This window comes from Chaetodon auriga, chromosome 12 (genome assembly GCF_051107435.1).
Source record: "Chaetodon auriga isolate fChaAug3 chromosome 12, fChaAug3.hap1, whole genome shotgun sequence".
NCBI classification, from domain to species: Eukaryota; Metazoa; Chordata; class Actinopteri; order Chaetodontiformes; family Chaetodontidae; genus Chaetodon; species Chaetodon auriga.
The window spans coordinates 2,692,245-2,719,226 of record NC_135085.1 but is presented as its reverse complement, the minus strand read 5'-3'; the positions used below and the strand labels follow the sequence as shown (position 1 = coordinate 2,719,226).

The 26,982-nt window shown below is 40.2% G+C and overlaps 1 protein-coding gene across 1 annotated transcript in view; it reads right to left on the bottom strand.

Moving 5' to 3' along the window:
* Positions 1-26,264, bottom strand: part of fam110b (family with sequence similarity 110 member B) — a 58,879-nt gene extending 32,615 nt beyond the window's left edge. The window contains exon 1 of the mRNA XM_076744432.1: positions 26,145-26,264. The gene's annotated coding sequence lies outside the window, so the exon portion shown is untranslated. The remainder of the gene's footprint in view (positions 1-26,144) is intronic.
* Positions 26,265-26,982: the final 718 nt, after the last annotated feature.

Here is a 26,982-nt window from a genome sequence, read left to right as displayed (position 1 = left end):
ACCTTTCCTCGTTCACTTGCATCAAATGTGGATTTCCAATCAGCACTAATATTCATACTCTGAGGCTGAGCTGGAGGCATGTAAGTGAGGGCATAGTTAAGATACCTCAAGTGAGACTTCCTTGTTATTGCATCAAATCTATTTTGATGAATTATTCAATAAATAGGGTTCATATGTGTTTTTTTATATTTAACCAAGTCAGGCAGAATACTTAAGCCATTCTGTACACCCCTGCATGAAATCTAGAACCTGGTTTTGAAAGGTACAGATAGTGAGTTTGAAATCCAGTCTGCAGCGGAACCGTTGTGGTGCCTTACTATATGCTCTACTTGTCAATGGGAAATAGACGACCCCTCAGTTGCTTCCCCATTCGGGTCTCTTTCCCAGTTTGCTCTACTGTTCTCTAATCGTATTACAGGCTTCCAGCTCTTCCAAGCAGAGTGAAATGTATGTCTGTGTGAGTATGTGTCTGTGAGCGCACACGTGTGTTATCAGTATTATTATTACAGTACATTTCCATATAACTGAGATCCCCACTGAAACAGACTGGAGCAAGTTGATCTTTTAATAATAAAGACAGAGGCAGAAAATGAAGGAAAATACAGTAATAGTGAATAAAAAACAAATAAACAACTAAACAGAACAAATGTGGAAAACTTATGTTAATCTATGTACATTATGCAACCATTTCTATTTGTTGAGGTTTCACCAATATTTAGGTTTACTGATCATAATCACATTTTATTAAGAATGGGATCTGGCCTACCTGATGTGACAGTTATAATGTAGTTTCATTGCCTACATGTACTCTGTCTAATGGATCTGTACTGTTTATATCTCATAGTATAAGGTTGGTATCCCACTTTAAGCTCCAATGCCTGTTCTTGCACCATGTAACTTGGGTTGAGCAGGTACAATCTCCCGCAAGAAATGCAAGATAATTTACAGCACTTCACCACAAAACAGCCAACTATGGGTCTTCACCTAGCTATAAGAAAAAGCTAGCTCGGTATTCTTAGTATACACATCATGGCAGAGGTGGACAGACCAAGGAGGATGTTAATGGACAAAGCTAACAAGAGAAAAAGAGAGTGAGCAAGCAAGAGGCTGGACAAAAGGAAATGTGGGACTGGCTTTTAGTTGGCGGCCAGAGCTTTGCAAAATAAAAGGCTACAAGACAGATGCTGAGCCGGCCTTCTTGCTGCTGGACTAATGCGTCATATTAGCTGGCTTGCCATGTCTTGTGTTGGTGCACTTGTTTGGCTGTGTTAGCAAAGTTGTCGACCCTCTAGTTTTTGATTATTCATACAATGAGCCAAATCAGTTGGCGTAAAATTCCAGTTTACTATTACATATGACGAAGAAAAGCAGGAAATCCTCCCAACTCAGAAGCAGGAAAATGATGTAAATGCTGTACCGATGGTGGATTCTCTGATGCACATGACCCTCAAGAGTTTCTGATTCATGGAAACACAAACGTGGCACTGCATGGGCTGGCTCAGCTTGAAAATATTACAACGAATCAATGCAACATGAGATTAAAATACCAAGACGGTGTGCTGTATGTTCTTACTACGCTGTGCTTGCCATGCTCAGATCCATTATCAAGAGTTGAACAACTTGTTTTAAAACATTTTTATCATGAGTTCTATTAAAAACATTTTCCACTAAAAATACCCTCCCATAAATAAATAAAGGCAGCTGTAATTCATAAATCCAACACTTTGCTACAGGCTTAGTTGCAATCCCCAGCCTAATGTCACCTCACATCAAGGTTACTCCAATGACTTCAATGACTCCAATGACTTCCACACAGGGAGGTACACAGATGCCAAATTTGAAAATAAGAGCAATAGCATCAGATCAGTTCTCTCTGTCAACAGACACACATGGTAAAATGGTAAATGGCTGCATTTATAAAGGGCATTTACCCAAAGGACTCTGAGTCATTCATCCGTTTATACGCACACTCACACACCGATGCCAATGAGCGACCATGCAAGGTGCTGGTCTACCCTTCAGGGGCAAGTTGGGGTTTAGTGTTTTGCCCAAGGACACCTTAACATGTGGACTGGAGGAGCCGATGACCCAGCCCCCCAGTGTGTGGCTCGGCAGGTGAGCTGAATTGTAACTGGTTGGAGGAGTAAATACTATATGTCTCATAATTGTGAGGTGTATTGATGAAAACACATCTGTAATAGTACTGTGTTTATAATAACATAAAGATGTCTATAGCTAAGTGAAGTCACAAACCACAAGCCCATGATAAACAGAAATCAACTAAATAGTGAATTGTAAATGATGTGAATCTTACATCGAATTATGATGCAAAAGGTACAGCAGCCCCTCACAAAAAAAAGAACATTGTTTAGAGTGAAAACCACCTTTAAATCATGGGATAGTAGCCAAATTCATTTAGAGATTAGGACACCGCGTTCCAAATTATTATGCAAATTGGATTTAAGTGTCATAAACATTTAATTTTTTGTTTTCCAATTGAACTCATGGATGGTATTGTGTCTCAGGGCTCTTCGGATCATTGAAATCAATCTCAGACAACTGTGATAATTAGTTTGCCGCTGGTGCCTCTGGAGTCTCTGGAGGGCATAAAAAGGAGAGAAAATCATTGTGTGGCCCCCATCTTCCCCTGACCTCAACCCTACAGAGGACCTTTGGAGCATCTTCAAGCAAATGATCTATGAGGGTGGGAGGCAGGTAACATAGAAACAGCAGCTCTGGGAGGCTGCAAAGAAATTCAAGCAGAAACTCTCCGAAAACTCACAACTTCAATGGATGCAAGAATTGTGAAGGCGATACCAAAGAAAGGATCCAATGTTAACATGTAACTTGGCCTGTTAAGATGTTTTTGATTTCCATAAATATGACCTCCTAATGCTGCAAATTCAACAAATGACCATTTTTAGTTCTTTACAACCTATAAAATGTTTTGAAACTCTGCTGTGCATAATAATTTGGAACAGTGCATTGTGAGTTTTTTATTTAAAAAAAAAATACTGTTGTCATTAGGAGGTTTCTTCAATAAAATTTGAATTATCTTATTATTATCTGATTATATTATAATCATTAACGGTTCATGGCTTGAAAATTATACTGACTGTCATTTGCATCGACTATTTAGGGAAATCTGAAACTCCCCTGTTGAAAACACTTTTTCAGCCTTTTTTCTGCTTGTTATTGTTCTTATCTCTCATAAAAGGACAAAATGCAAATAAAACAGTAAATTAACACCTTGGGCTGGTCAGCAGTGTCCTCTGTGAGCACTCTGAGTGATCAGCAGACTCTACTTTCATATGATACCAGGCTTGTGTGGTTTGCGTGAAGTGGTGAAATGAGCAGACGCACTAAATGAACATACACTATTTTCACATATTATTTATTGCTGTATGAATTATGTTTCATTTGGGTGGCAATGCTTGGTAGAGGCTTTTAGCTGAGTTTCTCCCCGTCATTCTGATATGCTATAAGTTAGGATTGGTGCTTCCTAGTGTCCTAGTGTGAGCATTGACCGTCTGAACTGTGCGCTTCTCACGCTGCCCCCTGTATAAGGGGCGCTCGTATTGAACAGGTTAATTGGTACAAGTCGGGGATTGCAACTTGGCTGAAGTATTCTCTGCTCGGTATTTCATACCTGGGATCCACTGTCTTGATCATCTGCCTGAAGCCTTCTTTTTCTACAGCGTTCAGCGGGACCATGTCTTTGGCTTGGTGGATGGTGATAGAGTTTGTAATCTCAATCCACCGTTTGCTACTTCTGTCGTAGGGAGTCCCTTTAGCAAACGCGCCTTGAAGTGACATTTGGCTCGATTTTTCTTTTGCTTTTCCTGTGTTACCTGCTGATGTGGAGGGCGCTGACCTTAACCTTATACATTCTTGATATTCCAAGACATGCTTGTGTCTCCCACCATGCGTAGTTAGAAGGACAACATTGAAAAGGGTCCTGTCTGAAACAGTGTCGCGTGGCGCAGCGTTCCAAACGTTGTGTAATCAAATACACCAGTGTGACGGTATATTAAAAATTCATATCGTTACAAAAAAATACACCGGTATTCGGTGTATATTTTTCAGTATACCACCCAGCACTATTTTAAATGATCAAAAAATGAAGGCAAAAGGCATTGAAACACTCCATCCTATATCTTATATACATGGTCCACACTGTGGAAACTCAGCATCTGGTTGTTACCAGTATGCGTCAAGTAAATATTTGAGACAAAGAGTGGGATGATAAAGGGAGATAGCTCTTCAAAATTTTTCTGGTGCTTTCTTTTCCACTAGGTTTTAAAGGTATACTAAACAAGATTTTCCTTAAAAAAACAATGTGTAGACTTATACAAGGTAATCTTTCTCAATCATCTTATGACCCCTTGGACGTGTGTGGCGGTGTTTGTATCTACAGAGACCCTGCCATCTGCCTGCTTTCCCTTATTTTGTTGTTACTATGTTTTGCAGATAGCATAATAACAAGTTTCTTGGCATCAGCCTTTAGGCAGTGGCGTGTAACCCGAGGCCAATAATAGAGCGAGGTTGGGTCTCTATAAAAACGTAACAACCAGGTTACATCACTGTCTCCATCTTTCTCCTCCGCTCTATCTGTGTCATGAGCTGCAAGTTTGTGTGGCTGTTTGACCAAGGGTAGGAGTGAGATACACACAAGCACACACACAGCAGAGAGGCAAACAGCAGACTGCATGAATATGCGCATCAGCTGAATTAACACAAAATCTGGCAATTGGGTACCTTTCTGCAGGGGTGTGCAGAGGTGTGGATGTGTTTATTTGTGCTTCAGAACATAAGCGCTGTCAAACAATGTGAAAATAACATTTTATTTCACTGGTTCACTCTGTTCTTGCTCCCTCGCTCCCTCTCTTCATTAATATATAGAGCGCTTGACCACCACGGCTCTCAGTCTCACTGAGCCAGATGATAATGAGGATGAGGATCAGGAGAAATAGACACAAATTTTTAATTGGGGCTTTTTGTGAAGTAATGGCTGCTGCTTCTGTCCAGAGATGTGTGCTGATGCAGAATCAGAGTCAGGAGTGCTGGGATCATGACATTAATGGCCTCACAGAAACAGATTTCATCCAATATTTCTGGATATCAAAGGACTCTGATGGCAAGACACTCAGTTCAGGCGAGTGTGTGATGCAAAAGTTGAATGAATTCCAACATCATTGCTCAGACTGAGGTCACATTGCAATATATTTTAGGACTGTTTATGAAAGTGGTCCTAATCAGTATGAAAAAAAAAAAAAACTGATACGAGTAACGCTCCAGCAAACAATCGGATTTGAGCCACTTGTGCATACAGTCAAAATGCAGCCTCAGTTTAGACATCTGACATAAACAATATCAACTGCTGAGCTAGAGGTTTTGAGAACAAGCTAAACCTAATATACATTAATTTGGAACTTTCGCATTTGACAGTCTGAAACTTTCTTAACAATCAAAATGTGTTACATTACTCATTCAAGACTTGCGTTTGATTTCATCAACAACAAGCCATTTGATGAGTAGGATTAAACAGCACTGACAGAACCCTTTCAAAGGTTTAGTTTGACAATTTCAATTCTTAGACAATTGTGTTCTCACTTCATGTCACTCAGGGTTTAACAAGAAAAGTCTGGAGAACATTCTAAATACTACATTTGGATATGTGGACTTACCACAAGAGCAGTTCCTGGAACTCCACACAGTTATCAAGCATTTGATAACTTGGCGAATGAGGAAGCACAAAATCACAGTACACATTGTTGCCCATGGCAAAAGCAGCTCCCGCTTGCCTCACAATAAGCGGAGTTACCCCACCATTAAAATATGGACATATCAAAAGCATAAAATTTATATGCCAGCATGCAGGTCTTCAGAGTTGGATGTCAAGAAACTGACAGGATCGCAAAAATATTCCTTAGAAATCCAAGATCAATGTGTCTCTAAAAACTTCAGAAGGCAACCCCTGAGGCACAGCAGTTGAGCATCGAAGAAGCCCTGGTTAATGTAAGAAGCACGAGAGCAAAGCTGATGTCTACCCAAGTTAATGGGTTTACCACAGAGCTACAGGTCACATCTTAGAGACAGATTTACATTACAGCCTTAATCACCCCCCCAATGAAAGCACACGCACACACACACACACACACACACACACACACACACACACACACACACACACGTAAGGTTTTCATTACATAGACTTATAGTTATTTCCTGGAGACTTACCCTAACCCTAACACAAGTAAGAAGGGTCCCAAGATCCTCTGGATCCCCATTGCCCCCGAGAGCCCGTGCCCTTCGCAGTGCTCCCCCCAGGGGCACTGCGCTTTTACCTAAACCTAACCACTACTTGCCTAACGCTAACCCTTAAACTGCCCTTAACCCAAGTCTTCATCCTAAAATTGAATGATTTACATCGTGGGGACCTCCATTTTGTCTCCACAAGTCAGGCAAGTCCCCACAATGTGACTGTGCAAACAGATTTATGTCCCAAAGTGAGTAATACATGGGCGGGCACACACACACACACACACACACAATTCTTTAACCTTTGCAGCAAGCTTGCAAACTCCTGCTAAGCATAATTCATATGTCCGTCACTTTAATTTAAAGAGAACATACAATGCTTTCTGGATTTCTTCCTGTCCTTTAGTGCAGTGTTGTGGAACCTCCACTTTCCAGGCCGTATACAGCCTGTGAGACTGTGTGAGCTGGTCTGCGAGGCAATTCATAAATACAAATTGCTTTATTTCAGTGACCACAATACACACATTGGGCTGAGATCATGTCAGTGCATCATAGTGTCTGTTAACAAAACAAAAGTAGATGCAGTAGATGAGTGGCACTCTTTCCATGAGAAAGGGACAAATAACTTTTTTTTGTTGTTGTTGTCGAAGTAAAAGACAAGGCAGCGTGTCTAAGTTAGTTTGTGTGCATGCATGTGAAATCATCTAAAGTGAAATTAAAGCTGTGGCAAATGCAACTGGAGCTGTGGATTTTGCAAGAACAAAAGCCTGCTATGGCATTTGACGAGGTTTCAGGACAAGACAATTAAACAAAAGGAATTTTTTTTTTTTTTTACACATTTGCTCATGTGGAACCAGCTGATGTGCCTGCCAACCTACAACATGAAATAACTGAGCTGCAAACCAACAACCTACTACTGTGAGAAGCTGTTTTCAAAAGTGACTCTTGCAAAGACTCTGCTCAAGACTGACTGACCCAAACCCGGAAAACCAGCAAGTACAGCATCATCGTCGTCATCATCATCATCATCATCATCATCATCATCATCACTACCATCAGACATCAGACGCCTTACCAAAGAGAAGCAGTTGCTGCTGTCACAGAGGTTAGTATGATATATGTGCCTTGATCTTTCACCACCAATATCTGATCAGTTGAGTAAACTTACATTTGGGCCAAAATAGCAGAAATTCCCTCACAGTGTTCCTGTGACATTGCATTCACGAAAATGGGACAGATGGACAGACAGCCAGACAACCATAAAACAACCAACAACATCTCCCTTGAGTCCAAGTGGACGTTTGTGCCAAATGTAATTAAATTCTCTCCAAACGTTCCTGAGTAATGACACTGAGGAGAATTGGTCAATCATGAGGCCACAGTGACCTTGATCTTTGACCACCACAATCTAATCAGTTCCTCCTTGAATCTAAGTGAACGTCTGTGCCAAATTTGAAGAAAAATAATTCAAGGCACTCCTGAGATATTGTGTTCGCGAGATTGGGATGGCGCAGTGACATAAGGAAAATAAGCCTCTGTGTTTTCCACATCCAGCTAAGTATCCTTGTCATGGGAGAAGACAACATTTGAGACAACCTTAATTATTTTATTCATTTCATGTATTAATTCAGTATGGTGCTTTTCATACCTTGAATATGGAAAAAGAACAAAGCCTGCGCAGATAAAAAAAAAAATAAAATAAAACCAGCTACAACCCCTCTTTTCAATGACTGACTGATTTTTAGGGAAGCAATCTCAAATATTAACATGCATATTAGATGTCAAGTATTTTATAATAATTGCACTGAGACTTTCATGAGTAACCATATCTACTGCAAACATGTGTGAAGCCTGATATGCATTGGTTGAAAGCAGGTAATGAACAGCCCAACTGCAATTGGCTGATCTTAGGTGGCAGGTGATATCAACACCGGTTGAACTCCAACAGTGTATCAGTAAAGCATCAAGTCCTCACACCTATACAACACAGTTGGCTGTCTGTCAGTCTCAGTGCCCTTTAAAAGCACACATATCACAGTTCCAAGTCACCTTGCATGAGTGCCTAAGATACAAATGTGAGGGTGTAGTTATGGTTGAGCAACAATTCTGTTAAGGTTAGTGAAAAACAGTTGTGAAAGCCATAAAATTTTTGTTTCTGTATGTCCAAAAGAACAGCAGTCCTTAGTCATATAGAAACACCTTTCATTTCAAGTTGAAATTTGTATTAACTTTTAAGTTACTTTCTGAATTGTCATCATCTTATCAATACCATCACCAAGAACAGCAAGACTGAGGTCATTCAATGTATTGAACATGCTGAGCATCCATATTAGAGAAGCCATCATGGGTAAATAAACCAGTGATGACTGGTTCGAGACACGATGTGAGCCAGGGTCTGCCATATCAAATAAAATTGAAATAACACCTGAAATAAATATGTCGTAAAAAATAACTATGTAACAAATACACATGTACAATAATTGGTCAAATAAAAGGTTTTGGACACATTTTTGTTATATGTGTTGTTTTGTCCAAGGGTCTGATCTGGGATCAGCAGTAACACTCACTGCACTGCCATATAAGTACTGCTAACCAGATCAGAGGCGACACAAAGGTTAATCCAGGCCAGGTTTGTGAGTCTGTGAGTCTGCTGAACTCCGTGGCTTCTGTGGCCTCAATCCAGTCACCACACACACGCAGACACAGAAGGACTTTCTATTGACTGGACTAATTCTGTAACCTACAGTCAATATTTTGTGACTCAAATCAACTGCAACAATATAGAATAGGGAAAAAAGAGAGAGTGCACACTGATTATGGGGCTTGTCATTGGCATCTGGTGGTAGCTGACTATAGATATAAGAATCTGATTAAAAACAGGATGAAGGCAACAAGGCACAGACAAGGCTAGAGGAGGTGGAGGAAGAGTTATCTCCTGTTGCTGTAAGTCGTCAGCAGACGATTCAGGGTATGAGTGCCACTGCTTCATCTTAAAATAGGGTTGGTGAAGAAGAGGGCTCTTTAGCTAGCTTGTCCAGCTAAGTGGTTCTCAAACATTTTTGTCACAAGACACACCTTTACATATGACTATAGTTATGTAAATCCTCAGAGACAGAGAGAGAACCTAAAAAAAACAAGAGGCAGTGAACACATATTATCAGATTGAGATAATCCACTGATTATATTATAAGCAAGTTATACATAGCAAAACAATGATGAGTGATGTACATCTGCTGCTGCATTGAATATTGACCTGTATCCGACATCCTAGTGTTGCTGTGTTGTGTGACTTATGTGCCCATATGAAATAATGAGCATCAATTGTTTACATTATTATAATCAGTTATTGGTTGGTGCATTCAAATAGTTGGTTACCTCTATGTATTAACACAACTGGTACATAATGTGTTTATGATCTAATCATCTCATGAAAGCTTTCGGCAGATTTTGGTTGGTATGGCTGTGTGATTTGGCCCTAGCCTTTGGCAGTGGGTTTTACAGGTTTGGGTTTGCAAGAATCAGTTTTAAAGAGCGCTTCTCAGAGTAGCTGAAGTGAAATTAAAACTGTGGCAAGTCCAACGAGTAATGGGTAACTGTGCATTTTCTTACTCTACAAGAACAAAAGCCTGCTATGACATCTGACTATGCTGGTGAGTGTGAAAACAAAAGGAAGTGAACATATTTGCTAAGCCATTTAATTTGGCACCAGCTAATGTCCCTGACAACTGACATCATGTAATCATTGAGCTACGAAGCAACAATGAGCTCAAAGCTGGGCACAAAATCATCCCTCTGAGACGTTCACTGAAGTTTGTATCTCTTTTTGGGACAACCTACTACAGTGAGAAGTTCTTACTCAAGACTGACTGACCCAAACCCGGAAAACCTGCTGCAACTATTATCATCATTACCATCTAACATCAAACGCCCAGCCAAAGGGAAGCAGTTCTAGCCATTGCATTTGAGGTTAGTGTGATATATGTGTTTGCCTACAACAACTGGAAAACTGTGTGTGCATTCTAATGTTGTCCAGACTGCCATGTCAATGAGAGCTGGTAATGGTACAAGCTCAAGAATGGGTATGCCTTCTCCAAGGCATACCCAAAGTAAGTTAAAAGCTACCTTCCCCAGCAGCCAGAATCACTGCAAGTTCTACAGTCACTGAGCAATAGAAGAGGTTTTTATTTTCACTTGATTTTGTTTATTTATTTTTTTTTTTTTTGCAAATAGATGCCTGCAGGTAACTTTATCTAGGCTGTATTAGCTGGAAAACACAACGGGACCACAACATGAAGCCTCACCCTTGTCCAAGTTAAAAAAAAATTACTACTAATAAAATTACTTTACATATTTTGCATATGATATATGCAGGCTTTCTAAAAAAAAAAAAAAAAAGACATTTTTTTATACAGATAAACATTTCTATTTCTATTTAGGCTATATCTTTATATTGATGCCCTACTTGCACTGAATTCCTTGATATGATTTACTTGAATTAATTTCTGTGAATGTTTGAGACAAGAAATCAACTGTGTAGATTTCCACGAATCAAAAAAGTGCTCCAACATTTTCAGAGTTGAGAAGATCCATACGTGCCTTCAGGTGTTGCTAGCTAGCCAGCCAGTCACGCTCACACACCTCGCTTACTCCACCATCATGTTCATGATTGGCATTGACTGTACCTGCTATTGTGACTACATCTTGAAATGGTTTACATCAATCTTATCACTAGAATCGTTGCTTTCCCATGGTGTACAGTATAGGAAACAATTCACTTCAGGTAGTACTAGTAATAGAATAATAGGTAATACTAGTAATACTAGTAATGTTTTCCTAAGAAGAAAAACTCAGAAATGTGAGCTTTCCTTCTGTATGGAATGTGTTGGTGGTTTATTTAGCGTCATTTGTAACTTTAAATTACAATTTGTGCTAAGAAAACACAGAACTGGCACCAACTGTGATCCCTCAAAACAAAAAAGAACAAAAAAAAAAACAGCTGCATATCACAGTACTCACATCTACAGTTCCCTGCAAGTCAGACAGCATCACCAAAACCTGAGCATATTAATCAGTGTACAAGCACCACTTCAGTGTTGACTGGAAGACAGTGTTATACAACAGTTCATTCCTCCTGAAATCCAATCTCCTGGAAACATCCATGACTAAGTGCAGCTGCTTATGTAAACTATGGCAGATACTGTGGAGAGCCCGAAGTCTAAAAAGCTGATGTTCTCTGCAGCCTCAGTACTGTAGAGGAGATGTTAATGAAAAAGAAAAAAAAATCACTCTTATGTAATGTTATTAAGTCACCACATGAATGGCACTAACATGCTCTGATGAACACATACATTTCAGTGATCCCTGTTTAGAAGTCATAGCTTGCGGATGATCCAACAGCATCTGTCTACACTGAAATCAGGACTTTACCAGCCATATTCAGGTTGATCAAAACACAGGGGATAATGTAGAGCAAAAAGAAACAAAAAACATACTGACATGAATATCAGCCAGTGTCAAATCCCAGACATCCCTTTCCTGAGACTTGTCTCCGTCAGAGAAGAACACAAGCTGGGCTGCTATGCTTATTTGATATTGTTTAAATCATCTGTCAGATTTCAACAGACATTAAATATAGTAAATCAATAAAAAATTATAGTTGCAGAGTCAGGACATGCATTTTAAGGAGGAAGACAGATGAGAAATACAGAAGGGTCCATCAGCAGAACTGTCAGGACCAAAATAGTCATTAAACCTAGTCATGTGTCTAACTCACACAGCACAATGTCTAATTTTCCAGGTTTGGGTCAATCAGCCTTGAGCAGAATTTTTGCAAGAGTCGGCTTTGAAAAGAGCTGCTCACAGTGGTACAGTCTCTTCATCTCTATGAATTATTCCAGACAAACAGTTTCACTTTGTCCGGTACTAGCAGCTCTGCATTCGCAACAAGGCAGTCCTTCACTAACTCTCCTTCTGATTGAGGTTTCAGCTTCTTAGCTGTTAGCTCGCTCAACACAAAACTTGCTGGGCATCCAAACTCCACTGAAAAGTGATAACTTTACCCAAGCGCCTTATCAAGCTTAGCATGTTAAGAGCTGTCATAATGCTTGAGATTACCTTTTTCATTACTGTGAGCATGTCCCCACAAAGTAACATAGGCACATTGTTTTGCCTTTTACTTAACAACAATAAAAAAAAAAAAATCATCTGCACACTCCTCTTGAAAAGCACAACTCTCTAAATCTACATGTGCTTTGTTGACAGACACCATGATGCATCCACATGATACACAGTAGTAAGTCTATGCTCATCTAGCCTACAGCATTTCTGAAACTAATCAAAAGAAAGCATTTTTTTTTTCTTGTTCACCTTCTTCCTCAAAATCTAACGAAATCTAAAAACCACAAGGAATTGACCTGAAGCAATACAAACTAACTTGACCAAACTATGACCGATGCATAAGCAGTGCCCATGGAAACAATGTTTTCCATGGGATTCATTTGACTCATGAATTGAAGGCAACATAGTGATTAATTGAAGAAGTGAATTAAATCTGAGTGAAAACATAATGCATATGGAGTCAGCTCTGTAGTCCAAACATCAGGAGGCTGACCTGCTGGGTGCACATCTCCATAACGTAATGCACACATTCAGCTGCAGCTGCTTGCACCAGAATGAAATGGAGAAAATTTTAAATTCAGATTAGAATATAACTGATTCGTCTATACACATAGCAGGTAGCTTAATAGCTTCCCCTCCACTCAAGCATACCACCTATTTTCCTCCCTCCAGCCATGAAAGTTGTTCTAAAGCAACAATCACTTACTAATGTGCTTGTTAGCATAAAATTTTAAGTTGGTAATGAATAATTATCAAAATCTGTTCATGAGTTGTAATGTTACACAACTAAAAAGTCAACTGAACTACCGCAGAAAAGGTCAGTAAAGTCAGTTACGCAGCAGCACCTATATGAAAACCAGTGGTATGAAGCATTTGTATCTGAGTGACTCGGGCGCCTCACTGGCCCCCCTTGGCTGCACCCCTGATGAAGACTTCTAACTTTAGCCACCATAACCTACAGGTAATTCCAGACCAAGTAAGGTAACAACAGCAAAACCCATGAGCATACTGAAGTAACAAGCAGTGTGATGTATTTCCTATGTGTTCCTATGTCAATTCGAGCTTTTATTTGTGACAGTGAGATCATGTTACATGATCTTTCAATTGTTAAAGCAACACTTCAAATCTACAGAAATGGAAGATTAATGCTTAAGCTGCTGTTGACGTGATGTAATCTAGGACAGTGGCTTTGACGACTGAGAGGGGGGTTGCTTTTCTTACGCTTGTACAATGACTATTATCAGCATTTGGTCATTAATTCGAGGCAAGAGAATAACAATACCCCCCCTCCCAGACACACACACATATGTACCCACACTCCATCCCTGCATATATCCTCACGCGTTCACACTAATGCGACCCATCATCTGACCATGTCCCCTAACATCATTTGAAGGAGCCCTTGAAAAAAAGCAAAGGACAATCAGCATTTTCAAGGCCTACGAGTGCATATTTGTCTGTGACACACAGCCCATGTGCCCATTTTCTAGCAATTACCAGCTGACAAATACAACAGATAGGGTGTCTCATGCACACATACATACCACATCACATAATAATAAAAGAAGAAACTATTTATATGACACAAAGACACAATTACAGAATACTTTGTGATAAAAGAAATCCAAACATAAAAACACAACAAATGAAACAAAATTAGAACAATACAAACAACTTACTCAAAAAAGCTATTATGAAAAGGTGAGTTTTTAAAAGTGATTTATAAGATAGGAATCTTTTCAGTTCAGTTTTCAGCCCTGATCTCAGGCAAGCTATTCATCAAATCTCTGTCACCTTTGTGTTTTAGTCTAGACTTCAGAACAACATGAAGATAAGCATCTGAACTATAGTTAGAGTTAGAGTACTATAGACTGGGCGATAACACATTCTCCATACAGGAAAGTTGGACAGTTTTTACTTGATTTGGATAAATAGATCACACAGCAAAAATAAATGCAGCAACAGCCGCTCAGTCTGCAGTTTTTGGCTTGTGTATCAGATTTTGGCTTACATCTACCTTTCATTTCCTACCGCAAAGCTCTGTTTGAGTTACAGGTGAAGAAAGTGGATGTGAAAGTGCTTGTCCTCCAGAGAAGAGGGTAAAAAATCAGCAGAACAGAGGGCCCAAAAAATGGCAGTGACCATGTGTTATTCTCCAAAGCTAAGGAAATTTTGACTAAAAAGGTAACAAATAAGATAGAATATAACATATAAATATGCCATCAGTCAGTGCCAACCAAGACATCCCAGTAGTTCTACTATTGGTAGCATTAGTGAGTATGTGTTTATTATGTTAATAAGCTACATTCTAAAGCTAACAAAGAAAATCTGTTTTCTTCAGGCTTCAGTCATTATTAGGACACTTTTCAAACTGGCAGCATTATCAAACATATAGTAAATATCAGCACTGACCAATATGGAAAAAATGATCATGATCATGTTTTTTGACATTGGCCCTGCCCTTAACACAAGGCACTATGAAAGGTCACATAGACTCTCTGTATTCACGCAGTTCCAAGAATAATTTTCAGGGAGACAGATGGTCAGAGTAACAGTTTCTGGGTTTTTGGTATGGTGAAACTTTGAAATGTTTCAAAGATGCTGAAAACAGGATGACCCGTGTACTTGTTTGTATTTCAGTTGAGGTTACTCTCAAAGTTGACACCAAGATTCCTTTGACATGAGGTTATAGACTGAGACTGTGTTCCTCTGTCCTAAAACTATTAAGCAGGAGGAAATTCTGAGGCATTCACTCATGAATCTCATGAAGGCAGTTTTGGGGGATTCAATTTACTAAAAATCGTTTTGCAGGCTCACATCTTTAATAAATCTGTGCCATCTGCGTAAAAATGGAAACTGATATTATGTCTCCATAAAAGGTGACCTACAAGAGGCATGGAGATGGAAAAAGGATTGGACCAAGCACCCACCCTTGAGGCCCCATACCTGTTGTGGCTGACCTGTAATCAGTAACACCTCCACAGAAAGGCCTGTCTTTTAAGTGGGATCTGGACCATTGACGGGCAATGTAAATGAGTATGAGGCAGCTACATTCCAAGCAATGTCATCAACACACCCACTCACTCGCTATGTAGCCGTGAATGACTGTGTGTAAATACAGCTGAAGGGATAGCTCCCATGGTGGGACTCTCTACCACTGGACATATTTCTACCATCGCACAGTACTTTCATACCACCCAACCGTAATTGAGAGAGCAAAGAACAGCACTGAAGGCTTTTCTCAGTGGAAAGATATATTTGATCTTGTCCTGACTAGCTTAGGCAAGAGTTTCACTCTCCTACTATGTTATATGGTTTGCTGATCCAACTGGTTGAAGTTAGCTCGTAATACACGCTGATAGACAGATGGTCCATAGATTCACCAGCCAAGTATGTTTTGTAAGTGCCTGGCCTTTTCCAAACTGCTTCTATGAACGCCTTCCCAGATGCTTCTGTAACAAACCATCTGTCACACCAGGTTACACACAAGCATGGAATATGACCGTGACTGGCTGAGAGCGAAAAGCATAAACAACTTGAGCAACACAAGTTACTTTTTTTTTTTTTTTTTGCAATTCCTTCATTTGTTCAGGGTTGAGCTCACTCTCGCCATTGTAGCTAACATGAAAATATTAGTACAGTTTGGAGACATTTTGCTTAAAATTACCTGTAGTTTCTGGATCCATCTATCCATTTATGCACATTCTGCTTGTATTACTCTGCCACACAGAGATGAAATAGCAAGGAAAGTGGTCAAAACATACTCACATACATACTACAGCAATTTCTCTAATCTCAACCGAAGTGGTAAAGTAGGTAACGGACTGCTCTGCCTTTACTGTGACTAATATCTGCCTTGGATTTGATTTGGGTTGCCCACGCAAAAAATGTTTCCACTTATCTTTTTTCCCTTTTTTTCCTTTCTTGCAAAGATCTCCATGAAAACAGTCAGCCAACACAAATAAACTGGTAACCTGTAGAAAACACTGTCCAGGGTCTCCTTATAAAACAGGGATGCACTGATACTACAATTTTTTTTTTCAGACCAACGAGAAGTACTTACATTTTGGTACTTGCTGATACTGCGTACCAATGTGAGTACTTAGAAATACCATTACAGTCCTTACAGGCTCAGCTTCTGCTCCATGACAGACAGTTTGGTAATGTGGTTTCTGTGATGTGGTGATGGCTGCTGATAGCTCAGCTCCTCACTGAGATGATGACGAAATCTTGTGTATTGTCTACTGCTGAGGCTGGTCATCAAGAGCAATGTACTGAGTTCTGTTGTTTTTACCGCCCATGGGTTGTCTCTTGACATTTTCTCTCGCTTCTCTATTGTTTGCTGCAGTTGGTTGTTGCAATTTCCTGGTGCTAGCATTACCAAACTCCTTAACTCTGCATTGTGTTGTTCCTTTAGACGTTTTATGGGATTGCTTGTGTTAAAGGAGCTGCATTTCATGCCTCTTCTTGACAAGTTAGCAGAGCATAGTTTGCAGTCTGCCTTACTTTTGTTATCATTGCTTATCTTAAAATATCTCCAAACTGCTGACACTGCTTCAGTATCAGGTGCAGTTGAATTGAAGTAGTTGTACGATTATGATTATGAGTGCATAAGCTCTGTGTAAGATCCAATACCCAATACCAGCATCAGTGTTAGTCCTATTACCAAAAGCCCAAACCATCTACGGTCACCTACTAAGTTGCTCCTGCTCTCACCTGGCCTGAGCTAGCCACCATTTTCAACTGATTTCAACCATACATATGGTGTTCTAATTCCTTAGTTTTCATATCGTCAACAAATCCCATGAGCAGACCCAAACCAATAATGTGTTTGTCAGTTTCTCAAAACTGTCTGACTTCCCAGCTCCAAGCCCAATATTCCCACTGAAGAACTCCTTCTTAAAAACGATTATGTAGTTTTATTTTTACAAAGGCTCAGTAACTTCCTCTATGGCACAGGAGGAAAAAGATCCGGCTTAGACACACACGATGCTTGTTAGTAAGATGCATTCAGTATTCGTATGTCTCTGCACATGGGATTTGATGACAAGAAGAATAACATAGAATACTACCAGACTTTCAGCTGATGATATTTTCCCTAGGAGTGACTCTTGGCTGCAAACCATGCCACAGCACATCGAAGGTCACAGCAACATAGCAAACCAATCACTGCAGTATTTGCAGTATTTCCTCATGAAAATAATCCAATTCAGAACCATTTTTAGGAGCCGAAGTCAAATACAATACAGCCTATGACCTCGACAAACATGCTGACTGTTGCAAACATCATTCAAATAAAAAAAATAACATCGCTTGAAAAAAATCTGTATGTTTAACTCTGTTCCAGACTATAAGAAGACACCCTGGTGTGCGTTGCTGGGATCATGTCTACATGAGTTTCTGCAAGACAAGGTCTGGGTCTGTCTTCATAGAGGTCTGAATTTACAAATGGAGCTCAAAGCTGGACTGGACAGAAGGACTGTGTGTGCCTGTTAGTGTGTGTGGTAAAGGAGAGATGAGGCCCTGATACTAATCCTGAATGACCAGAAACAAAACTCCCATCACAGTGTACACCAGCAGGTTAAATAAGTAAAACAATGAGTCAGGTTTTCCCAGGGAATTTCATATATTCTTTATTCTAAATGACATTCCCAACACTGGCTCAACTAATGTGCTTTTTCAATTGTGAAGACATTGATTATACCCTTGTGCTAACCGTCAGCAGATCAGCTAAAAGAAATGCTACAACTGCTAAATACTAACTGCTGAAAACAACACGATGTTCAACAGAGGCAGGCTGTAACAGCAGACAACACTAACACAGCAGGGAGTGTAGAGGCTTCATTCTGACACACCAGCACCTTGTCAGCTATGTTTTGCAGGGCCACAATGACAGCTATATACATCCTCCATCATCTATAACCACTTATTCTGGAGCCAATCCCAGCTGACACTGGGTGAGAGGCAGAGTACACCCTGGACAGGTCGCCAATTCATCATAGGGCTGACGCATAGAGACAACCATTCACACTCACATTCACACCTACTGGCAATTTTAAGTATCCTTGTTCGGCCTATCTGAATGCCTCTGGACTGTGGGAGGAAGCGAGAGGACCGGAAGAAACCCACACATGCACAGAGAGAACACGCCAACTCTGCTCACCGCTGCACCATCCTGCTGCCCCAACTGTGTACTGAGAGGCTGCACAGAATCAATCTGACAAAAGAAAAGTATCATCAAAAGCAGTCATTGCTGTAGGTATTATTACAGTACAGGGATGTACGATACATCATATCAGCGTCTACACTTCAATTTGTGCATGTGCAATAATCACATCACAGGACGTGTGATGTCAAGTAAGGCAAATTAACTCAAACGCCTCAAGCTATAACTTTTTTGCTGCTTGAAAGCAAAAACACTGCATGGTTTTCATTTTCCATGACTAATCAACAAGAGGCGTCCGTCTAAAATGACCTCATTTACTGATTTACAGGTTCACTGATAGATTGATATATATTTTTTTTAATCTATGCACCAAACATGGAGTTTGCTCTGCTTGGACAGCAAAATGAGCGAGGAACAGGAGAAAACAATGAAAAGGAAGATTTGATTTCAACGTCGGTCATATGGAAATATTTTCTTCACAGAAAGGATGATGCTGACTAAAAACAGATACTTTGTTGGCAGTGCCTTGCAATTGTTGCTACAGCATGATGCAACATAACAAATTTAGTTTGCTCATCTGCAGTGTTTTGGTCACAGACTGCAGCTCGCCGTTGATGAGTTATGCCCATGCTATATTTTCTAAGATGTTTTACTTAATGGCCTGTCCTGATACACAACAGTTTTCTTAAGTTTAATCACTTTCATAAACATTAGCTTTAAAAGCTATCCATTGTTAAAGGCACAATTGATTCAAACTGAGGGGCAAACCACTAATATAGAGGACAGAGCTGGGTTAGGATGAAGGATACAGACTGTCGGCTTGATGGAGTTCTGGATGCCAGAAGTGACAACTTATGGTATTATGTCATATTTTTAATCTCATTTATTTTTCAAGTGTAAACAAATGTAAAACACCAAACAATGGAGGGAAGTTCCCTTATGTTTTGAGTCACAATGAGTCGGAGGAGTTAAACACATGAGACCCAAGTTATAATCTTTGGATGAATATAGATCTTTAGTGGATAGACTAGTCGTTTTGGCCAAAAACTGTTAAGCTTGAGTGAGTAACATATACAGATGCTTAAAAAGTCAAATTATTTAACTAAATTATGCAACAGCTGTGAGGAAGAAATGTTGAGCTATCTGCTCGGTGCTCTGTTTGGGTTGGTGCACGTTGGAGCTGGTGCACAGGACAAGGGGAAGGGGAGGGACAGTGAATCTGGCATGCTAATGTGTGATCACATAGTGAAGAAGAATAGATGGCAATTTCTATCTCCAAATGACTCAGCCCACCTTTAGGCCAGAGACGTGTTAAAAACAATTACTCAATTAATTAATGACTCAACAGAAAACAACAATTTTTGATAACCACCGATGAAAAAATATTCACTGGATCCAGATTCTCAAATGTGAAGATCTGCGGCCTTCCTCTTTTCGTCTTTGGGTTTTGGATTGCACAAAACAGGACATTTGGAGACGCCTTCGAACACTTGAACTAAATAATTACTCATACAAGTTATAAACACATCCATTTTTAAGTCTCAGGCGTGATTAAACCAATCAATCCCATGTGCAGTTTGCCTTGTTTTCAAACATTATTTTACACTTGCCTGTTTGAAAAGTCTACACATGAGGAATTAGTGTGCTTCATTACCCAGTGCTCGTAATTTATTTATAGCAAAAATGTGATCAAATCCCAACTGTCCCTGGACACTGCAGGCCTGGGCCAACCACTGAAGCTCCAGTGAGAGCCAGGAAAAACCCTGACTGTTTGTGTTTGCATAGACTAAATTATCCAGCATTACTCATCAAGACTGCAGACAGAAGCAGTGCACTGTCAGCAAGGCTCTCACTGTGGCCCTGATGTGAAATTCCATGACTTTTCCTTGACTCTAACTGGGTCGAAGGGCTTCAATAACCAAACAACTGTATAGATCAGACTGTATGCCAGGTGATGTCACTGCCATCTGAGTGTATGCAACATGGAAAACACTGGCAATCACTTACAGAAACAGATTCAGAAAAAAACAGTTCAAGTTCAAGTGTTTTTAAAGACCAGTCCAGGACTAAAGAGAAAAGAGGCAACTTAAAGGGCTGAAAGAGAATAAATGCTGCTTTAAATTTGGACCTCTTTACACTTTCAAGCTTTTGTTGTTTAAATAAACATCCTTCTTCGCTGCCTGTTACACAGTGCCAGTTCAAAGGTAGCATTAGTTTGTTTAGGTATAGTTACACCATACATTGCATATACAGTACAAGTTAGTTCTAATGCAGAATTGGATATAAGTTGAAATTTCCACCTGCGCAAGTCAGTGACAGTCATTCATCACTATCTGATGACATGGAAAAAGATTAGAAAGCTGGAGAAGGCAAATGACAGAAGAGCCGGAGGACAGAAGAATCGGAGGACAAAGGAGCCGGAGGACAGAGGAGCCGGAGGACAGAAGAGCCAGAGGACAGAGGAGCCGGAGGACAGAAGAGCCGGAGGACAGAAGAGCCGGAGGACAGAAGAGCCGGAGGACAGAAGAATCGGAGGACAGAGGAGCCGGAGGACAGAAGAATCGGAGGACAGAGGAGCCGGAGGACAGAAGAGCCGGAGGACATGTATTCAGTATTTATACTTGGAGCACATCGACTGTACTGAAATGAATGCTAACGTGTACAGCTTCTGTTTGGATCAGACGAGGGAACAACAGTGATTTTATGGTGCATTTACTCAACATATGACACTGACGCCTCTTATCTTGTTTCTTGTTGTTTCACAGATACTGAGACTTATTTATCACCAGTCATATGTTTAACACAGCCATCGTAACCCTTGTTAGTATCATAGAAGCAACTGGTAAATGATCAGTGCAACAATAATGCCCCGATTTGTTGACTTCTTGGCATCTACTGAAACTGCACGATTTATGAATTCAAGGACGGACAGATATGATGAACAGAGCTGGACATTCCAGCTGTTGCAGGGACGCTGGACTAAAATTATTTTAAGGGGCATCTGAGCCCTATGACTCATTTAATGTAAAACTTAATTAGCATAGTAAAACTGTTTTTCAGACTCTTTATAGTTTCATATCAGTTTTATTTGTCATTTTAAAGCATTTGAATTTACTGACAGCTCTAATTAAATTCATTTGAATCAAGACACATTTTGATTTCACAGAGATTCTCATGAGGCTGTCACATTAACAGCAAAGAGCAATGAGAAACAAAGAAATATACTGCACTTACTCCATCAGATTGTATACTATATACTACCCAGCATCAACTAGTTACAACTACCAAATCATGTTAGCCCATGACACTTATCATACAGAGCAGGTTCAGATCATTCTTTAATCATAGTTGTATTTCTGGATATTCAAATGATGATGATCATGGCAACTTAGTTCCATTAATACATGGAAACTGTCTCTATCCCACCTCTCTCAAATATAGTCATCAAATCAACCTGTTTCATTGATTCATTCTGGGAAAGGCAAACTGAAGAATGCTGGATCCAATATTTAGTCTGTTCTTTGACTCAGCACCATAGCAGGATTACCAACGGAGCGAAGCAGCCAACTGCCCTTGGTCCAAAAACTTCAGTGTCTCTAAAAGCTCAAGGCTTACTGTGTGTCGACTGGTGTGTGCTGACTTCGCTGAACATTTGTTATGAAACATGCACCATTACAGCAACTAATTGACATGATACGGCTTTAATTAAATAAGGGCTGACTGTATGCGATAATGCCTTCAAGGTGCGATATGTGATGATATGGACAAAAGTTTAGTTTAAAACATTCAAAAGATGAAGGAACATTATCAATGGAACCTGAAGAAACAACAGTTCCGACAGTCTGTCAAAGGCATCCATGTTTTGTGATGCACAGATATCTACTGAAGTTAGCATGCTAACCAGGTAGCTGCTGTCCATCCCCTCTCATAACACCACTTAGTATAGGCCCCGATAGTTTCAGCTGGGAGATGTATGCAGGTTTGTTAGGTTTCACAGGCACTCTAAGCTTTGTTCAAACTTAACTGAGACAAAATAAAGCTCACCAAAAACATCGGGTCTTTCCATACATACAACAATCACCAACTCTGGTTTGATTCTCCGAGTTAGATGTAAAAATATTACGACTCTGAACGCTGCTTTTCCACGCTGGCGATGATGGTCCCCACCCATCACGTGTTCATCATCTCTGGGTCAAAGACCTGGTTGGAGCTGCTGTAAATCACCTCAGCACCATTTTCAAACTGGTCTCCTTCAGTCCGTGTTCAGTCCTGATCTGACCGTGTTCACTGAGGGGCTGCTGAACCCAATTCTGTTACAGCGGTGTAAACAACAACAATCCCCCGGTGCTCTGAGCTCCATTCAGAGCAGACTCCAGTCACACGTTTCATCTTTAAGGCTGCTTCTCACATGCCAATTTCATGTCCTGTGCTGCGTACAACACATGAGCTGTTATGTTCCTGGACATTGATTTTCTCTCTTGTCTGTTCTGTTCAGTTGCAGCTGAACCAGGGGTGCAGCCATGACCTACCAGCACTAATTGTTAATTTGTGGCACCTGCTCTGGAGGTTTTAAAAGCCCTTCCTCTTCAGCAGCACCCTCTCTACTGCTACCACTCTGGTTGGTTTTGTTATATTTTGTTTGGCATTATCTTAATTCCCTTTTAGTTATGCACAATAGCTTTTTTTTAGTTACTATTCTTGCACAGTCTCCCCTTCTTTGTCCAGCCTTGAGCCAGGTTGTGACATTAGGTCTACACCAGCAACACACACAATGAGCACAGTCAGAACTCAATGAGTGTGAGCGTGAGAGACACAGGGGTGTGTGTGTGTGTGCGCGCATCAGTTATACATTGGACTAAGTCTGTGCATGTGTGCGATTGACATTACAATATGTTCTGCTACGACCATATTAGGTCTTTTCTAACCTTCTGTATTTAGTTGTGTCAACACAACTCCCCTATATAATGCATGTCTGAGATGCTGTATGTGTGTGTTGCTTCTATTGGCTGAAACCACCCAGACATAGCATGTTGTCTGAGATGCTGTACTTGCTTCAATAAACTTTTATGAACAAGACAGTATCGGCGGAGAACTTCTTCATCATCTTCACTTCATTGCTGCATCATCAATACACAACATCAGTTATGTGCAGGGTAATGCCAACGTGAAACTGTGCGGTATGGGAAATGATTATGAGCCGTAGGACTTTCAGTCTTAAACTAGCAAGCTAGCGTGCTAAAAGCTATAGGCCTTGCAATCATAAACAACAGCCTAGTATGCACCTGATGCCTGAGCAGCTAAAAAAATGGTATGTATTTTTTTTCCTTCACACTGCCATCAAAATGAATTTGATTGATTTGGTATCAAAATAAATCTGGAGGAATTCATTCAACTGATCCCATCAGACCACAAGACCAGACACTTTCTGCAAAGCTGCATTCTAAGTCATTCAACCTGGGAATGAAAGGACAACATCGTATGTGAAATAAGTTTGATTAAATGCCAAAACTATATGGTTTGGGTTTTTGGTTTTAAATGTTCTGAAATGTTCAATAGAATTTGTACGACTAAAAAAAAAAGAGTAAAATGTCGACAGTTTTCATTGACTAAAACTACACTGAAATAGTTATGGTGTTCTTTGATAAGACTAAATTACCCAGACTTTTAGTCCACTAAAACTTGACTTAAAAAACAGGATGAGGTTGACTAAATAGATTTAAAAAAAAAAAAAATACTAACATGGACTTCTAATGAATAGAAAAATGGTTGACAAAATTAACACCGACTGCTAGACAGCACACCTGGGGACAGGTGGTTTTCTATAATAGAAAAACTGTACGAATTGTTGAAGGAGCTGGGTAAATAGAGTCCCAGCTGCTCATTTTTCCCAGGAGCCCCTTGAAGGTTAATCCAGCCATGATAAGAACACAGAAAAGTTTACGTATGCAAACTGTGCACTCCCCAAGTCCACCGAAGCTGTCACTAACTGGAAAGATACATTCCAAAAAGACATGTTTTGGAGAACATGGAAGCCTGCAACATTAAAAGTGATGCAAATGAAATGTAAGAAAAATGCATATGACAACTGGAGCTGGAAGATCCTCTAATTTCATTTTGATCTATTGTTTCAGAGCATTATACTCAGGAGGTTACAGTGACAATGAACAGAGTGCCGACACTGTTCAACCAAATCTGGACATGTCTCTGGAAAAAAAAATCACGATTTGTGATGCCTTCACTTGAATGTGTCTATCATAAGCCATGCTTATGTTCCTTCATGTGTGCATTTAGTCAGTCTATGGTAACTGCCCCAAGCAAGGTATCCACATTTTATCCTTTGCCCTGCATAAATGATCAAGCTGCAGCCATCCAGGAACTATAGACTGCCCCGGGAGCCACTCTCACCACATATGGACAGGTCTACAGAGACCTGCTGAACTGTGTAACACTTGACAACAGAGCGAGCCTTGACTGAGTATGAGAACAAACTGTTGAACTGAATGTAAAAACACTTTAACTCTTCTGCTGGCTCTGACGGTCAATTTAAGTTTATCATATACATGTTACACGTGTATTATTGGACAATTATCTTTATGAACTTGTTTAAGAATATGAAGGATAGACTGTTTAGTAATAATGCAGCATGGCATACTGATTTTAGTGTTCTTCTAAGAATTGTGACCAACGAGCCAATGTTTATATTTTTCCAAACAAATTGAAAAATATTGATCATTTTGTTTTTCCTTCCTAGTCGAAAACCTACCAATGTGTGATTTGAAAACTGACACATGTAACAATCTGTGTGTACTTTTACTCACAGAGCATGTATTGTGTGTGCTTGGCCAAGTAGGTGATTGATCCAAGATATCACTTCTGGATTGAAACCTGGATATCATATTGGGAGCAATATGGAAACATCTGAAACTATATCCAGCCCTGGTCACCACCCCAAATACAAAAATAACTGTCACATCGAGAATTGTGTGAACAGAGACTGGAGACAAAGTCAACAAAGCACTGAAAGAGCCTGGACGCGTCCAACATCCCTCACACTGTGAAACCATTCCTTCCACAAGAGAGGCAACTGCAGTGTCCAGCTGATAAGTGCAGACTGGACATGTGTCAGGAGCTGCACATTAGCAGTTGACACAAACACTAACTACACCTGCGTGCGTGCGTGACTGCATGCGTGCGTGCGTGTCTGTACGTGCGCGCGCGCTGGTGGTGGTGCAATGCCATGCCAAACCCCCACCGACACAGCAGCACAGCCATGGACGTATTAGTTACAGCACGGAATGGTTCTGTGTTCCTGAGCTGGAAGCCAGCTTTGTAACGCCATACTAAAACTCCAGCAGCTGTTTAAACAACACAATATCACATGAGCATTACTAACAGTCGACGAATGTGGCGTTAAATGAATGTGCCTTTGCTGCTGCCTGCATGACAGTAAGCCGAACAATAGCCACATTTTCGATATGACTGGAAATGAAGAAAAAAAACAGGTCATGCGTATCGTCAACGGCCTCAGTGACGTTTGAGTCATTACAGGGATGACAGGCCGCCAGGTTAGCATCACCACTAGCTAGTTAGCCATCCTTACCTGGATATCCAGCTCAACAAAACAAAGGATGCTGCTGCGGTTTCTCTCCGTTAGGTCGGTGCGTCTGTTCGGCCTGACAGCATCCTGTTCCCAGCCAGCAGCACCACTGTCACTGTACACGGCGATAAAACAGGCGCTTCCGGTCACAACTTTCATAATAGAAGTCGGATCGTATCAAAAACCTATTTAACTCCTGTTTACAGTAACGTTACCGACGTTTATAGGGGTGGATTCCTAAGATTTGGCAAACAAATTACAGAGAAAGATTGACATTGTTGACTCCTTGTGAAAACAAAACGAGGAAAAGCAGAAGTTAATTTCAGCCAAATATAACGGCATTATATAAGTGAACAACTTAATACGAGTCTTGCATAGGCACATCTGTCTGCTGCCCATAGTTGGTTGGTGTTTATTTCAGCACAAAAATCAACAAGATTTGTGATGTGTTCTCCTCTAAGTCAAAATAGGTTGCAATTGTAAATTTGCTATGTAATTATTATTTATAAAATAGATGCAGGGCCTCCATCTGCATGAGGTTTTACAGTGAAAAACCAATGAATAATTTAGGCTATGTAATTAGGTACTTTTTATACAGTAGCAGATGCTTCCCAGGTACAAAATTTATCAATTCTCATGCTTTTGTTTTGAAGGTAAAAAACACATCTCTTCCGGTTATTTGTCTACTAATGCTAGCCACCTTGACGCAAATGCCAACAGCTCAGTGTCTGCAATGAGACAGATAAATGCAGCCGAACGGGAGAGCACTGGGCCTGTCTGCTCCTTTACTGCGTTTTACATCGACTGTAAGCATTTGCACCCTGATATCTAGCATGTCAAT